This window comes from Schistocerca serialis, chromosome 2, assembly GCF_023864345.2.
Source record: "Schistocerca serialis cubense isolate TAMUIC-IGC-003099 chromosome 2, iqSchSeri2.2, whole genome shotgun sequence".
NCBI lineage: Eukaryota > Metazoa > Arthropoda > Insecta > Orthoptera > Acrididae > Schistocerca > Schistocerca serialis.
The window spans coordinates 214334306-214353486 of NC_064639.1; positions in this window are offsets into that span (position 1 = coordinate 214334306).

Consider the following 19181-nt stretch of genomic DNA (forward strand, 5'->3'; position numbering starts at 1 on the left):
TTGGTGTGGTGGATGAACTCACCTAAATAACGGTGTCACAACTGTGGAATACCAGACATGTGCAGTCAAGCGCAATGCACAATATGGTTTGTTTGACGTGCAGTTCTCTCCATTGCTGTAGTATTGCGATTATCTGTCATTTGTAGCCGAACCCCTTTCCGCTATGAAGCGTACAGTGCCATCTAGTGGGAAAATTAACGTTAATGTTTTTTCTTTTGTTTATACAACATTTCCGCCATTTACGATAATATTCCGTTCAAATCCGACGTCATTTTGAGCAACGGTTCTTCTTTTACAGCGTTTTGGAACGTTAGGCATATCCTTCAATAATTGTACTCTCAGTCAATGCAAATACAATGGAAATTAAAATAAAGTCTTGGCTTGGGACATCGATCTTAATGGAATACAATCCCATCAAGAACTGAACATTAATATAAACAAAAAGAGTTTTAATTTTCAGATTGCAGCCTCGTTATCACGGCTCACGCTGTTGGGTGCCAGCTACTATACTATCCGCCAGCACCTTCGAAAACTGCATGACTCGTTAGAAATACGGAACTGCTGCAACATTATCATTCCAACCATTAGCACAAATACACCTCCTCCATTTTAGCAAGAGGGTCTGATGACTCTGTAGTTTGGTTCATTTATACCCCAAACCAACCAACCAACCAACCATTTTACCAAGCTTATCCGCTCAGTTGTTACGATGGACTATAACTGCCTATACTTGTAATATTTTGAGGGTTAAAAATGAATACTGGCCGTAGCAGCAGGCGACCCATCACATTTTCCAAAGACATATTTTCGTTTCAGTCGTCTGTAAGAATACCCCTCTACAGAAATATACCTGCATGTTGCTTGGGCTCTCCAGAATCCAAGTATAGTTGCGTTGCTTCGTGCTACGACGTATGTACCTTTCAACTTGCCTCCTGGAATAGTATTTGTTTCCTTAATTGCACACTGGTGCAATGTTATCTATAATTTAATATAAAGTCCACATATTTTAATTTTTTCTTATGTACAGAGAGCATGGATGAACTTTTATCCTAACAAATACAGTAGACCATTATTTGCGAACTGAGACAATGGTGAAAAAGGAAACACAAAAGAAATTTTAAACCATCTTTTTTTTCTCAAATCAGTCTTCTTCTTCTTCTTCTTTTTTTTTTTTTTTTTTTTTTTTTTTTTTTTTTTTTTTTTTTTTTTTTTTTTTTTTACAGTTAACATCGAATTTTCTATCACCGACAACCGACATCGCTACAGATTCGACACCATGGAAGAAATGATTCACGCACATTCTTCTTCCTGACATGTTGCGAATGACTCAGATTGTTTTTCTCCACCCTGTATAGTACTTGACTTCTCTCTGTTGATGTTCTAGATATATACCAATAGTCGACAAGTGGGGTGAAGTAAATATTGTACAGAAGTAAAAACTGTTAATCACATCATGTCACTGTGGAAATCTTGGCGTCCATAGCCTATCTCGTACACGTATGCAGTCACCCGTCTGTAATGCGAAATTGACCACTAGATGTCACGAGAGGCCGACATGTTAGTATAAATGGAGGCGGGTGGTACTGTGGATCCTAGGGCCCTTACTTTTTAACCTCTACATTAACGACCTCCCAGCTACACACAACACGACGGTGGCAATCCACGCGGATGACACTGCCATTTTTGCGCAAGATTGGAAGCCGTCTAACATTAACTCACTCCTACAGACTGCAATCAGAGCGGCAGAGCCTTGGCTGGTGAAATGGCGTGTTAGAGTAAACGTCGACAAGTGCGAAGCCGTTCTGTTCACTAGAAGACCGAAACTACTGCGCAAACATCAGCACTGCATCCCACTATATGCACGCCCAATACGTTTCCGCGAGGTCAAATACCTCGGTGTCTAGCTGGACCGGAAACTACTCTGGGGGGACCACATTCAACACGTGACCAACAAAGCAAACGCGAGGCTCAAACAACTCTACCCTATGCGTAGCACACTGAATGGGAGGGTGTCTAGGTCCATGCACATGACACTTATTCGACCCCTGAAGACGTACGCAGCCCCTGTCTGGGGATACGCTGCGCCCACACGCCTGCGCCGTCTGCAGCTCATACGGAACAAAGTACTCAGAATCATAAGCAACGCTCCGCGCTACAAACGCACCGTGGACCTTCACCGGGAATATGTGCTAGATACCATCTTGCAGGTATTCCAAAAACTCTCCACACGACTGTACAAAAACACGAGGCACTTGCGTAACCCGTTTATCCTTTGTCTGGGTAACTACGACCACAACCATAGATGAAACATAATAGACCAAAGACACTACTGGCTAGAAACTAAACATCTACGATCCATAGCAAGCTAACACGACACTACTGGCGAGCCCCTGCAACACAGCTACTACTGGTAACCCCAGGTGCTCGACCCGCCGAAAACCAGTCAACCGCAGGGAAACCGTACAGTACACAGCACGCAAACCAGCCACACACACCCTCTACACTGTGAGCTGATCTATGACAGATAGCCCACCAATGTATGACGACCTTGAACTGTTACAGGGACGCAGAAATTGCAGCAAGCCCTACAACGAACTTCCGCAACGACAAAGGTAACGATGCACGATACCTCGCACTAACATAACCACACCTTGCATGCACTGTCGCAGATAGCAAGCCGCTACTGCCCTTACTACCCGTTCTACTGTCGCAGAGGTTTTTTCCCCTTGGCGCTTGCCTTGGCACTTTTTTTCCTCTGCCATTACAACCGCTACCCTTCAATCGCTTTCGTCCACTTTCTATCTCCTGGTGGACCATGTTAGTGAGTAATCTTACCCAGACGCATGGATAACATCACAGCCCGCATCCTGTGACTCCTGGTTCAAAAACTAACATGTTTTACGGAGGTGACAGTAGAACTTTTGGTTTGGTCACCACGTTGATGTGGGCGTGGAGGGGCCCCCTCCTAAAAAAAAAAATAAAAAAAATAGCGTTGTCAGCAGAGAAGCAGCAACAGTAGAACCGTTCGGTCAGGAAACTTCAGTGAATTCGAACGTGGACTACTGGTTGGATATCATCTGAGTAAGAAATCCATCAGGGACTTTTCAACGCTTCTCAGGCCCCCAAGGCGACTGTTGATGATTGTAAAGGAATAACCACAAAACCAGACGAACCTCATGTAACGACGGACAGACACCGTCGATCATAGCGGACGGTGATTAAAAAAAAGTTGCATTAAGTCAGCGGAAGGAATCACACGTGAGCACCAAAGTTCTACCACAGACTAGCTACCACTGTGTGCTTAGGGAGTTTAAAAATGGGGTACAGTGGTTGAGCAGCTTCTCGTAAGCTATACATTTCGGTAGTCAGTGCTAAGCAACGCTCGAGGTGCTGTAAAGAACAACGCCACTGGAGAGTGAATATCTGGAAACGCGCGATTTGGACTGGTGAACCACACTATACTCTGTGGCAATGCAATGGAAGGGTTTGGTTTGGAGAATGTCTGGAGTACTTTACCTCGCATCACGTGTACTGCTAACAATGAAGTACTGAGGAGGAGATGTTACGGTATGGGGTGTTTTTCGTGGGTGGGATATGGGCCCTTATTGCGCTTAAGAAAACTCTAAATGCGGGAGAATATGAAGCCATTTTACAGCACTGTGTACTGAGCACAGTAGACGAATATTTCGGAGACAATGTAACGCGTCATAAGGCAGCCACTGTGACTCAATGGTTTGAGAACAATAACATTCCTGAAATGGGCTGGCCAGAGTCAAGGCCTGAGCCCAATGGAAAGCCTTTGGGGAGAGTTCCTGATTTATATAAACGATGTAGGTGATATCTGAGCAGCCCTCTTAGATTGTTTGCAGACGACGCTGTAATTTACCGTCTAGTAAAATCATCAGTCGATCAATTCCAATTACAAAATGATCTAGAGAGAATTTCTGTATGGTGCGAAAAGTGGCAATTAGCACTAAACAAAGAAAAGTGCGAGGTCACCCACATGGGTACTAAAAGAAATCCGAAAAATTTTTGGTATACGATAAATCGCACAAATCTAAGGGCTGTCAATACGACTAAATACCTAGGATTTACAATAACGAGCAACTTCAATTGAAAAGACCACATAGGTGATATAGTGGGGAAGGCGAAACAAAGACTGCGCTTTGTTGGCAGAAGATGCGACAAACCCACTTAAGAGACAGCTTACTTTACACTTGCCCGTCCTCTGCTGGAATATTGCTGCGCGGTGTGAGATCCTTATCAGGTAGGATTGACGGAGGACATCGGAAAAGTGCAAAGAAGGGCAGCTCGTTTCGTATTATCGCGCAATAGGGGTGAGAGTCTCACTGATATGATCTGATATGATACGCGATACTGAAACAAAGGCTGTTTTCTTCGCGGCCAGATCTATTTACGAAATTTCAACTATCAACTTTCTCTTCCGAATGCGTAAATATTTTGTTGACATCCACCTACGTGGGGAGAAATGATCATCAAATAAAATAAGAGAAATCAGAGCTAGAACGGAAAGATTTAGGTGTTCCTTTTTCCTACGCGGCATTCGAGAGTGGAGTGGCAGAGAAGTAGTATGGAAATGGTTCGATGAACCCTCTGCCAGGCACTTAAGTGTGAATTGCAGAGTAACCATGTAGATGTAGATCGTCGACCTCGCTTCAGACCTAGCCTCCTACATCAGTACCTTCACTGGTTCCGGCTGTTGAGGAAGAATGGACTGTCATTCCTTCACACACTCACACCCAGACACCTCACTGAAAATGGCCCATCAGAGTTGAAGCAGTAATAAAGGCGAAGGGTGGACACATCCCATATTAATGTCCACTAATAGGTGTCCGGATTCTTTTGACCGTACAATATACTTGTATGTATGATTTAGTGTATGTTACGGTTTTCGCTTAGTTGCTTTTGTTCGGTAACCGATTCACAAGTAAAATCGTTGTGAGTATGATTAAGCAGTACCAGGCTGTGCTGATATTGGCTTTAATGACCACAGTTGTAACTAAAAAAAAAAATGTTCAAATGTGTGTGAAATCTTATGGGACTTAACTGCCAAGGTCATCAGTCCCTAAGCTTTCACACTACTTAACCTAAATTATCCTAAGGACAAACACACACACCCATGCCCGAGGGAGGACTCGAACCTCCACCGGGACCAGCCGCACAGTCCATGACTGCAGCGCCCTAGACCGCTCGGCTACTTCAGTTGTAACTCAAAGGGCACTGACCTTATGCTTCGTGTTCTCCCTCGCAATACAAGTTTTCAACAGATTAGACTGCGGAAATGCCGCAGGAAAGACACATTGGATGTTTGCAGTGCTGTAGTATGCTCTCGCCATTTCGAACAAATGGATAATATTACACACTTGCACTGTGAAGTGTTCCATTTACATGATTTGAAACAGCCAGTGAATACGGATTAATTTTTGTCCGTATCCATGTATACCACAAACTGCCCAGCGTAAATGGTGTCATTAAGCACCTGTGTGCCACGAGTACCGAACATATCCGCACTGTCCGTCCAGAACTAACTGAGATTTGCGCCAGAACGTGAATGAAAAACTATCCATCTGTAGTGACTAACATCAAAACATGAGACAACGAGATCGGCGGAAACTCACCACGCAAAATATGGAGATAGATTTATCATTGCTATAGGACAGAAATGAACAATATTTGCGTACACTAAGTTGTCTAGGAACTCAGATTAGTGCTCGAAGTGAAGCTGTTCTGACGGTGTTTGTTTGACAACTATCGAACTCCAATTACCTAGCAAGATTCCAGGACTGGTGATATTAGTGATTGCCTTATTTACCACCCCACGTTGCAGATATGTTGAACGGAAGTGAACTCATTAGTTTCCTGTAAATCGCATTTTTAAGTCCTGGTTGGTTGATTGATTTGGAGGAGGGGACGAAACAGCGATCCCATCGGATTAGGGGAGGATGGGGAAGGAAGTCGGCCGTGCCCTTTCGAAGGAACCATCATGGCATTTGCCTTAAGCGATTTAGGCAAATCACGGGAAACCTAATTCAGAATGGCCGGACGCGGGTTTGAACCGTCGTCCTTCCGAATGCGGGTCCAGTGTGGTAAATACTGTGCCACCTCGCTCGGCTTCAGTGCTGTTAGGTTGTCAAGTCAGTGTCCTTTTACATGGGCGGATTTCAACAACTTGGATTAACATTCTTTTTCCATTGCGATAAGAAAAAAAATCCAGTGGCTAGTGCTGTTACTAAAAGCTTAGAAGTTAGATAACAACATTCCAAAGTGTTCTAGAATTCGAAACAACTTTGTCCGCAATTAGTGGAGAGTTTTTAAAATTGTGCTTTGTATACAAATTTTAACTACTGTTTTATCTTCGAAGTTGTTTTCTCAGTAAAACTTAACTCCTGAGTCAACTTAGAAAATTATATGCTCATTTACAATATTCATTTCCACAGAAAACTGGAAAAACAGACTGTTTTACACCTTCTGAGCTCTATATGTGTTTCGAGGTGGTATTTGCTTGAATTTATTTTGTCACCAGTGTCTGTTTAAAGGCTGGGCAATTTAGAGAATGTTCCATTTACGTTCTAGCAGTTGCAGAGTAGGCAGTTTGCATTCCGTTATTCCAGTTACTATTACTAGCGTTTTTATTATGTTGCAATAAAACTGAGTTGATTTTTTTTCCTTCGTGGATAAAATTATACTTCAAAAACTTTCAAAATGTTCAAAGATAGGTTTCCATAATACGGTGTGCAGTTACTAAATGTCTGTTATAGTTTCCAGAGAAATACATTCTTTCGAGCATTAATGAGGCACAAACTTGAATTTATAAAGAAGTAATGTAACTGTCTTACACATTACGTGCGAAGTTCCTTTGACAGACAAAACATGGATAAACGTGGTACAGACCGCTGCTGGAGAAAGGACGATTTCGTTGACATGACTTAGCGGCGCGAAAGCGCTCGAAATTGTATCTTGTCGCTCTCTAGCGGACGATATGGAAAGTATTGCGCACGCAGCCGTCGCTGGTGCTGCCACCGCTCTGTGAAGTCGCAAACCATCTTGCTACACTGCGAAAACGCGGGAAGCGTTGAAAGACTTTTGCTTCGTTCGCTAAGGTAATTTGTGCATAGCCTTCAGTCGCCGCTGGTAAATTAAATGAATGTGCCGAAATAGCATGAGAAGGAACCTTCTCGTTCAGCGTACGAAATACATTCAAAATCGGGTGTGCGAGTGGTCCTCATGTTGTCAGGTCCTTCGTTTCTTCTTTCTAATGTAACAGTCTCCCGCATTCGTCGATCGAGAGAAATAAATACTGGTCGTGCCGGATGATACCTCTTAGGAAATCGTTCAGCAGCGAGAGCATTGCAACGTATTTCTCCATACAGAAGGTGCATGTCAGTGAGTTCTGCAAAACCATAACGGGACTGCTTCATCGTATTCTATTGCATGCCTCTGAATAGCACTTACGCTCAAGTAAAGTAAACAAAACCTGCATCGTGACTTCCTAGTAAACAGGCTCCTCCTCCTTGTTTCCTTCCGGAAATAAAGAATGTATGTTTAAATAAACCGCACAGTACGGTTGTAAATAAACTGGAAAACAGCTGTGCTAGATAAAGCGATAGACAAGTTTACTTCCATATCTCCTTCAGCTGGCTTCTCTGAGCCCAGGTTCGCCACCTCAAATTGTTCAGTGGAACATTATCTACGTCCTGTTGGCTGTTACATTTTTGCACGCTCTTACGGGAACACGCTGTATAGTACAACGGAGTCTGCCCTCACCACCCAATACAGGACAGCAGTAATCTTACAATGATTGTGATCTCTGTACGTTCACTCAGTGACTTTCCAAACTGAAAAGTTTATCATTCAATAGTTTCGTTCAATCAAGTTAGGGAGAATATTTAATGTAGCCTATGTGATCAGTTTTCTTTGCCCGTATTTGTTCTTATTACTCATATGAGAAAGTAAGATCAGATTTTACTTCATCTGTTGTCGGCTAACTTCCAGTTTTCCTTGTTCAAACGCCTATTGCAACCCAAAAAGTTTCTCCTAGTAATTATCTGAGAAGAACCACTTAAATAGTGTTCTTGTTGTGAGTACTTTGCACATAATACCAGCACGTAATAGCCTGAATGTATAGCTAATTTCACATAATTTTGAATTACGCGATAGTCTTAGAATTCACTCCTTTCTCTGTGCCTGCAGCATCTTTGGATTTGGGTATCTCAACAGAAAATCGCAAATCACTGCTTAGCAACGTAACTTGGAATAACGGCCGAATTTTTTGGTTGGGTTTGTGGCACTTGCTTCATGTTCTAAGACTCTTTGATCGCCAGAGATAACTCCTGTGTCTCACTTTTCTCTATTTGAAGTGTCAGTCGCACCGCAAACTGGTTTATCGTCATTCCATTCCCGTGGTCGGTGGATGTCACCTGACGTTTTATAAAATCGTCTCCATTACCGCGAATATGATGGCGAAAATTCAGCCTTCCTTAGGAAATTTTAACACGGGCGTTTAAAGCAAGTTGAAACACATCTTTTAACTCATAAAAATCCTTGTTCTTTGAACGGATGTGAGCCGATTTTCAAATAATCTAGCTGCTTCCCACTGTTTCGAGGTTTACCTGTTCAGCTAAAGAGCAGTGGGTAAGCTTATTCCCTCTATATTTAAGCGAGTAATACTTGATATCGTTCGGATACAAGGCGTTTTCAGCAGTTCACCTATAGTCATTGCCATTCACACATTATGTATATTTTTTGTGCCGACTGCATTTCGTGATAGATATTAATTCATACTAACCTCTGTATACTGTCTACCGTTAAATGTTTTTATATTACCAAACAACATATCCGGTTGGAGGGGAAATGTACTGTGTCGGATACTGGCATAATTTTTACACGTGAATTCCTCTTTATTCGCATTCTGCTTTAATGCATCAATAGTTTAAAGTTCTAACATTGAAAAAAAAAATCCACCTTTTGGCTACAGCCTTTCACTCTTAACTAATCATAGTTAGACAGTAGAGTACAACAATACTTTGTATTATAACGCTTAGAACCGTCTTTGCAGAAGACTAATTTCGTGTGTTTTAAGGTCGACCACAGCGTTCTAAACGTTCATAGCGTATAGCTCCGTGTCCGTGCTTCGCAGTGATTTTTCGTGGTAGTGAAACTCAAGGGACTTTGAGTGCGTGTGTGGAGAATTGAGCAAGAGCACCGTCGTCAGAAAATGGAAATGATTTCCCTAATGCATCGTAGTGAGATGGTTAACATAATATTACAGAACTGTACAGCGATACAGAGAAATTAATTCGAATTTTTGTCAAAAGTGTTCAAAACGTCTCAGTCGTCGATTCTGTGTATATGATGTCTGTAAGAAAGCTGAACACTCACTCGACTTAAAATGTTCACATGAATCTGTTCGAAGATTTGTTGATGCTAGCTTGTGATTCCAGTAAGTCAGCTAGTGATATGGCTTATACACACAACTTCACACGACAAAACGTCTTAAGTAAAGTCCGGTGAGTATGACAAACATGACAGGAGTTCCTGATGATTACCACCATCATGACTTAATCAAAGTTTCGTCTCCTAATGCTGGAGACATCATCAGGGACTGTAAAGAGTCAGACGGTTCTTAAAAATGGAAACAAGCACGGAAAAACCGAAATGTTTATACGTTTCCGTGAAATGGTAGAGTCGTGAGGTCATCTGATAATGCCTAAGATTACGGTGTCGTTGCGACTTGTATGGAGCTTGTACTGGGTAAGAGTGGGCACTGCTCACTTTATTTTATCTTCTAGTGAAAAGGACCAATCTAAAGGGAAAGTATTCCTCCCATTCGAGAAACTGTCATATATTGCATCGGCAGTGCACCAAGAAGGCGCGGTAGTAACACAGTGTTTAAACCAAGAAGAAAGGTGTGTGAATATGAGGCGAATCCAGAAAGCAAGTTCCGGTAATAAAAACAAAACGGGTACAGATACAAAAAAAATTATTCATTAGAAAATACTAAAAATCAATACTATCTTCCTACATAGCTCCTACAACTTTGTAGGCACTTTCCACAGCGTGGCACAAGTTTTGTATGCCTTCCTCATAGAATATTGCCACCTGTGTTGTCAATCATGCGGTAACTTGTTCTTCGTGATCGTTGTCGTTGTTGAATTTTTGATCACCAAGGGAAGTTCTCTGATGTGGAGGCTGATCAGACTGACTGCAACTGAAGTCCTATGAGAGGTGTCATGTATTCTTCTATTCTTCGCAGCAGTAGGTCGGGCGTTGTTATGAATCACAATAATACCGTTTGTGAGGCTTCCGCGGCGGTTATAGTGTTTAGCACGGAACAGTTTCATAAGCGTCTCACAGTAAACATTGGCACTCACTGTTTCACCTCGCCGTAAACATGCACCAGGAAAATGTCGTGTCCATGCCAAAAGGTTGTGCACATGACTTTTTGTGCTGTCAGTATTTGTTTGCCTTTATTCTTTACTGGTGACGCAGTGTCCCTCCATTCCATTGACAGTCGTTTCGACTTAGGGGTTTCATAAGCAACTGAAGTCTCATCCTAGCCAATATTAGAAAATTATCACGTGTTGTGCCTTGTCAAAAGGTCAAGTTCACTGCCTAAAAACTGTTTTATATGATGCTCTGAAAGAGGTTTTGGCAGCATACAAGCACTCAGTATTCAAATATTGAGTTTTTCAGATACAATCGCTAGAAGAAGAGATCTTCACATTTCCGGAAAATTCTTAAAAAGATCGGATACTATTACTGTTTCCCTTTACGAGTTATTCAAATACACGAACCATTTCTTCATTAACCATGCATGTTCGCCCAAAAAATGGTTCAAATGGCTCTAAGCACTATGGGACTTAACATCTCAGGTCCTCAGTCCCCTAGACGTAGAACTACTTAAACCTAACTAACCCAAGGACATTAAAAAAATTGTTCAAATGGCTCTGAGCACTATTGGACTTAACATCTTAGGTCATCAGTCCCCTAGAACTTAGAACTACTTAAACCTAACTAACCTAAGGACATCACACACATCCATGCCCGAGGCAGGATTCGAACCTGCGACCGCAGCAGCAGCGTGGCTCCCGACTGAAGCGCCTAGAACCGCTCGGCCACAGCGGCCGGCCGTGTTCGCCCACTTCGTCGTAGTCACCTGATTCAACTGTCGGACCCACTCCCTTACCGGTGCACCACTCATTGCAGCTTCTTATTAAACTTTCGAAATCTATCGAAGAATATGGACTGATTTCGTGTTCTTTGCATTCAGAAAACGAATTATAGATCTAATCCCACAAAGAGCGCGATTTCCAATACACTTAACTATTCGGAAGAAGCTCTATGCAGCAGGAACAATACACAGATGACTAAAGATCGTGTCATCTCCTTCTCCTTGAATCAAAACAGTTACTGCACATGCACACTACTGTGATTGTACTGCTGCCGGCCGCGCGGAGTGGTCGCGCGGTTTGAGGCGCATTGTCACGGACTGCGCGGCCCCTCCCGCCGCAGGTTCCAGTCCTCCCTCGGGCATGGATGTGTGTGGTGTTCTTAGCATAAGTTACACACATGCCCATAAATTAACGATAATGTTGATACATGGTGAAACAACGCTCTGGCGGGCGGTTTTGCGGGTTTAAATCACCATGCGGTGCATTTGACCTGCGTTCGTCGCACAGTGGCGCTGGCAGCAGTCCACATACGCAGAGGTGTGTTGGTGCATGTCAGAGTACGGTGCAGCGAGTAAGTGTGCAGCCTTTTTTCAGGCGTGCTAATGGTGACTGTGTATTGAAAATGGCTCATATAACACCTATTGATGACGTTATGAGGGGTAGAATACTAGGGCGGCTGGAGGCTGGTCAAACACAGCAGGTCATAGCACGGGCCTTCTGTATGCCACAAAGTGTTATCTCAAGATTACGGCAACGATTACAGCAGGCAGCAAACGTGTCCAGGAGCTACAGTACGGGACGTCCACAGTGTACAACACCACAAGAAGACCGATATCTAGCCGGCCGTGGTGGCCGAGCGGTTCTAGGCGCTACAGTCCGGAACCGCGTGACTGCTACGGTCGCAGGTTCGAATCATGCCTCGGGCATGGATGTGGGTAATGTCCTTAGGTTAGTTTTAAGTAGTTCTAAGTTCTAGGGGACTGATGACCTCAGATGTTAAGTCCCATAGTGCTCAGAGCCATTTGAAGACCGATATCTCACCATCAGTGCCCGCAGACGGCCACGGAGTACTTCAGGTAGCCTTGCTCGGGACCTTACCGCAGCCATTGGAACAATTGTCTCCAGACACACAGTCTACAGACGACTGAACAAACATGGTTTATTCGCCCAGAGACCTGCAAGGTGCATTTCACTGACGTCTGGTCACAGGAGAGCCCCTAAAGCCTGGTGTCAAGAACACAGTACATGGACATTGGAACAGTGGTCACAGGTTATGTTCACAGACGAGTCCAGGTGTAGTCTGACCAGTGATTCTCACAGGGTTTTCATCTGGCGTGAACCAGGAACCAGATACCAACCCCTTAATGTCCTTGGAAGGGACCTGTATGGAGGTCGTGATTTGATGGTGTGGGGTGGGATTATTATTGGTGCACGTACACCCCTGCATGTCTTTGACAGAGGAAATGTAACAGGTCAGGTGTATCGGGACGTCATTTTGCACCAGTATGTCCACCTTTTCAGGGGTGCAGTGGGTCCCACCTTCCTTCTGACGGATGATAACGCAAGGCCCCATCGAGCTGCCATCGTGGAGGAGTACCGTGAAACAGAAGATATCAGGCGAACGGAGTGGCCTGCCTGTTTTCCAGACCTAAGCCCGATCGAGCACGTCTGGGATGCTCTCGGTCGACGTATCGCTGCACGTCTCCAAATCCCTAGGACACTTCAGGAGCTCCGACAGGCACTTGTGCGAGAATGGGAAGCTATACCCCAGCAGCTGCTCGACCACCTGATCTAGAATATGCCAACCTGTTGTGTGGCCTGTGTACGTGTGCATGGTGATCATATCCCATACAGATGTCGGGGTACATGCGCAGGAAACAGTGGAATTTTGTAGCACATGTGTTTCGGGACGGTTTTCTCAACTTATCACCAATACCGTGGACATACAGATCTGTGTCGTGTTTGTTCCCTATGTGCCTATGCTATTAGCGCCAGTTTTGTGTAGTGCCACGTTGTGTGGCACCACATTTTGCAATTATCCTTAATTTATGAGCATGAGTGTAGTTTAAGTAGTGTATAAGTCTAGGGATCTATGACCTCAGCAGTTTGGTCCCTTAAGAATTCATACACATTTTACTGCTGCCGCGGAAATAAATACAAACAGTACTCACTTCCTGGTCGTATTTCGTATCTGGACACTGAAAAGGACCTGTGTCCGCCGCGTGCCACAGCAGGAGTATACAATAGGACTAGTACACCCGGTCAGGTAAGAAGAGAAACCAGAAAACGAAGCACTAACACCCAGATTAAAGAACTGGAGTGTAATTGCCGTCTGGGAAACGCGGAAAAATCGGCTGTAGAAGATCGAACACCGAGATCAGGGACCCACCAAATTCTTTTCTTCAATACTTTGGTTTTATCATTATTATGCCTTCCACGTACAGAGAGACCATTCTTTTTGGTTCATCAGTCATCTGTCTGGTTTGATGGGGCTAACCAGTAATTCATCTCCTACGCTTACATCTTCATCTCAGAGTAACACTTGCACAGTACGACTTCAATTATTTGTTCGATGTATTCCAGTCTCTGCCTTTCCATACATTTAGAGGCCATATAATTCAAAGGCACAAAAACTTCTTTAACAGAAAAGGAGGAGGACTGAAATTAGACAGACTGTAGATCTCAGTATTGATTAAAACAAAACAGCAGCATTTCTTTCCAACTAAAAACTCCGTAATGCAGGTCGACGCGACTCTGCCATCTTAGGCACCGGTCTAATAACTTCAGGACCCTACCATTTCGCAAATACGTAGAAACAGTTCGGTTTGCTAAGCTTGTTTAAGTTTTTAAGTACTATCGGAAACTTTAGAGACTGTGAATATGTCTCTTGCTTTCGGTGTAGACTCATGCCTTGGACCACGGCCTAATGCCGATATAGCACTTGTCAAATACGCAAATTCCGGCAGAGAAAGCCTGAATTCGTACTTTGTATCTGTTTTCCATACCATTCACATGAAATTTGCTTCATTAGGAAACAAGTTCCTCACTTAAAATATCCCCTTTGATATTCTGTTGGATGACTGGAGAAAACTCAAAGCAACTTCGACTCCGGGCCTTAGTTCTCTTAGCAAATGTAGCGTCAGTGTTTCTTCTTCATTCGTTTCCGTAAGATATTCCGAACTGGGACATCTCTGGCTTACGTAGAAAACTCAACAGCACACGCACAACCGTTCTACACTTGCAATTCGACAGAAATTACTGAATGGACAGCTGGCACGGGAAGCCACGTACAATAGTACAGGATTAAGATCGTTGATTTTATTCTTGAGCCGAAGACCAAGCATAAATTGACTACACTGCTGTTGACTATTAAGTCTATTGTAGAAATCGGTCGTTTTTGCTGTCTATAGTCACTTAATTATTTAACCCTTTGTTGCGATGCAGTTTTACTTTGCTTCAATCCGACTGAGTAATATTAATAAAATAATCTGCAACAGGCAGCGTCTGTTCTTGAATACTGAATTCCACTGGTCTAATGTTAAAAGTATGTTCGATTTGTCCTTTACGTCAGATGTAAATGTTTCTGGGGCATGCGAGCAATGTGGCCTGTTTTAGTTGTATACTGTCTGATCAAACGTATCCGGACACCCATTAGTGGACATTAATATGATACCTTGCACTCTGCTGAGCAACATTTATTGAGGTTTCGGAGTGTCTGTAGAGAAATATCAGCGCATTCCTCTTCAGGAGCCGAAAGCAGGTAAGGCGTGATGTCTGGAGCGACGTCACCGTTCTGACTCATTCCAAGGGCGTTCCATTGGGTTCAGGTCGAGACTCTGAGCAGACCAGTCCATTTCAGGGATGTTATTGTCCAGTAACTGTTACCTCACAGATGCTGCTTATGACAGAGTACATTCCCACGCCGATACAAGCAATTATCGTCTCCGGACTGACCCTCTAATGCACACAGTACTCAGTACTGTAGGATGTTATCATATCCTTCACATTTAGCGTTTACTTAAGAGCAATAAGGGAACTACACCCCAAGCACGAAAGACATCCTCATACTTACACACCACCTCCTTCGTACATCGCATCTAGCACAACATATGACGGCATGTAGCTTTCTCCAGGCATCCGGAGAACCCGCTGTGAATTTCCACATGGTACAGCTAGCTTCATCACTCCATATCATTCGCTTGCAGCCATCCAGTGTCCATTGGCGTCGATCTTTAGGCCACCTCAGGCGTCGTTTACCACTGAAAAGAAAAATATCTGTCTTATGAAGAGTGGTTCGACAATTGACCCCAATATTCTTAGTCCCATAACCATAGTCATTGTGCTGGCTGGACTGCCTTGTAGCTCTTTGGAACTCATTCGAATGATCCTTTCCGCTGACTTCGTGCGGTTTCTACAACCGCTCTCCTCAATAACCGACGGTTCCTGTCCTGCAGTACACGAGGTCTGTCTGGTCTTAGTTTAGGTGTGTGTGTTCCTTAGCGTTTCCACTTCTCAATCACATCATCAGCAATCGACTTGGGCAGCATTAGAAGGGCTGAAATGTCCGTGATGGATTCGTTACTCAGGTGACTAGACCACGTTCGAATTGCTGAGTCTCCTCACTGATCCATTTCGCTGTTACATACTCCTTGTCTCCTTTGATATTGGTGGGTCCACCTCTCGCGCCCAATTCCACATTACGTAGCAGTATCCGAATATCTTCGTTCACATGGTGTACTCAGACGACAAACCCTGGCTAATTGCATCATTCACATCATCTTGACATTGCGGTAAATATGTCACGTGATATTCGTGGCCAGATTATTATGTCTATAAAAAGCAAACGATTCTGTTTCAGAGTTTCTAACTGTTTTACTCAGACTCTCCGCACCAACTGTTAGCGTACAGGAGTACTACAAATTGCATCATCTTTGTCAACCACGTTAGACACGCCGCGAACACTAGAAGCAGTATTTTGCCTATGATTAATTTGTGATTAATAGCATCGTTCTTGCATCCTCAACATGATTTTTACAATCATGAATTTTTGTCATTTCTGCACGCACATTCCCGAACGTGAACACACTAAACACTGTTGGCCTCTACGGCCTATCCGTCTCATTCTTCCCTCTGTAGCCGCCACAGCCTTTGGACTGTCACGCTGGCGTCTCTCTGGCTCAGTGGCACCACCTGTCAGTCACAAAAGTGTTAACAGTAGAAAAATATGCGTTTCTCAGGTGATAATCTAACCAGCAAAATTCTTTTCTCAACAGTTCCTTTCTTCACGGTACTCTTGTAACCAAATAACTAAATCAAAGTGGCAGTGAGTGCAGGAGCAAATTCAGGTATTAGTTTGCACTTGAAAGATTAAAAAAAATGTATTAATTAAAGATGTGGTGGCATCTGAGGTGTCCAAGAATATGGTCACCTAGCACAGACACTGTGGCCAGTCCACTGATTTCCATTTACAGAGCCATCCTGTGACTGCCTGTGTGGTTACCATCATGGAATAGATTTAACATCCAGTACATCGTTCACAAATATTGTTACACTGATGGAAATGGAATTCAGCAACAACATAAACCTTCTCTGGGCCTGTCACCATCTCCACTAACTGCTGACTGCTGCACTCTGTTAGAAGAAATTGGTAACTGGTGAGTCAAAACGAAATATTTTGGGTGTTTCAGTGTGAAAGAAGACTCCAGTAACATCAGGTAAAAAATAAAAAAGAACTGCATGTTAGTGCAAATGTTCCTGTGTAATACACATTGCCTAAAAGTGTCATGACTTAAATGAGCTCTTTTCCTGATTAGGTTCGTACTATGTCTCATCCAGATAGTAAGGTGAAATGTTTATCTGACAAACTTAATGCACGATTATTTAAACAGCGAATACTAATTACACGGATTGTTAATGCGTACTATCATTGGTTATTCAACAGAAACCAGTTTTTCGGCATCGATCTTAAGCCTACTGCTTCTGACCTCCGTTAGTAACGCTGACTCTCTGCTTCTGATTTATAACAGCAGAATTCTTAGTGCATTTAAGGGGAGACTCCACCCAAAAATTTAATTTTTCTTCTATTTCGCTCATTTCAACCGAGTTTTAAAATCATGTCTATCACGTAAAGATGTAGCGATACCGAAGCTCTGAAGTCCAGAACTTCACTGCTTTTTGAGTTTAGAATTTTTAGTATGATTTTCAACTGTATTTTTGAAAACGAACTTTGGGTTCTCAGTTCTGAGTTTTCACATTCCAGAATTTTTAGATACATTCACAAGACATAGTGCAACAGTCCTATGGATTCATTTTATGAAGAAAGTTATTAACTTATTTTCAGTGTTTTTTCCCAAGCTTCAAAGATAAATATTCTTTAGTTATCTGTACACAAATGTATTAATAAAATAGACAAATTACATTTTCGACAATATTAATGCAAAGAACTATGCAAATATCTGAAGACTACTCCTTCAAAAAATTCACTGTCATTGATTTTATTTTATTTATTCGAATGGCTAGGACCCCCCGTTGGGCAGGCCGTTCGCCGGGTGACGGTCTTTCACTTTGACACCACTTCGGCAATCTCCAATCGATGAGGATGGTAGGATGATGATGAGGACAGCACAACACCAGTCCCTAGGCGGAGAAAATTCCCCGACCCAGCCGGGAATCGAACCCGGGCCCAGAGAATTGACAATCCGTCACGCTGACCATTTAGCTACCGGGGACGGACAATTGCGATTGGTTAACATTTAGGATAAAAACGATGGCAACGCTCTTAGAAAAACAAACTTACGGGAAAATGGATGTTAAAATTTCATTAAAAAAGTTAATGTTAGTACAAGACATATACCCATTAAAATACACCAGCTTCGTATGTTTTCCGTTCCTGCTTTTGTAAGACCTCTCCTAGTAACTTCAAGACTAGGCTAGTTTTATCTTTAATTTATTTTCCTTCGTGAAGCATCTTGCTGGATCCGTCGTTAATCTCTGGATAAGCAGCTATTCTTCTGGGAGGATGATAATGGAGTGCTGTTATTCCTGTTTTCTCCAGTTTTCAAACATCCCATATTGAAGTTAACTGAATTTAAAATCTTCTGGGTTATTAGGCCGCGTCGTATTCCTACTAAAATGATCGACGATTCGACCCCTGTGCTGGGATCTTCCTCAGGATCTTCTGGTGTTCATTACTGCTAGAACACTCTAGCAATAGTGAACACCAGCAGATCCTGAGGAAGATCCCAGCAGAGGGGTCGAAACGTCGATCATTTTAGTAGAAATACGACGAGGCCTAATACGTCAGAAGATTTTAACTTCGGTGACAACGGCCGCGAAAGCCTGCCGAATTACATACATCTCATATTGAACTGAGAAGAAAAACTCTACAAGACCCAAAAGTATTTTTTTTCTTTTTTCTTCTTTTGGACCAGATGATACTGTGAATTTTTTTTCCATTTAGCGTCTTGTCATTAGTGCATGTTGCCAGTAGTGCATCGGATGCAAGTGCATGATAGACAGGTACCATCTTCACCACTTTGGCGACTGTCAGTTTGCCACGGTCCCTCCCGCAGTCCATATTTCAAATATTTGTTAGGTGTACTTGCAATTCGAATACAGCCAAATCATTTTGGGGTCTAAGAGTAAACACTCCAAAGATACGGAATAGCCATTAAAGTTGTTTTGAAAAAGGAATGAAGTTTTAGGACGGAGTCTCCCCTTAACGTAAGTCCTTAGTATCGACTTTTGGTACTTGCGTCTGCCTGGAATTCTTTCATTGTATCGAGTTTACTTGAATATTTTGCGATGTTACCAGGCTCGGTTTATGTGTCCGCTTTTCTGGATCTGCCCTGGATCCCGTCGTCGTCATATGCTCGTTCCAGGCAGTCGGTCTTCTTCATCTAATATCACTTGTATTGTACAACTTGTTTAAATACTGGAGCTATTCATATTTTTACTACGTGTAGCATAGTGTTCTTATGGCGTGTATAA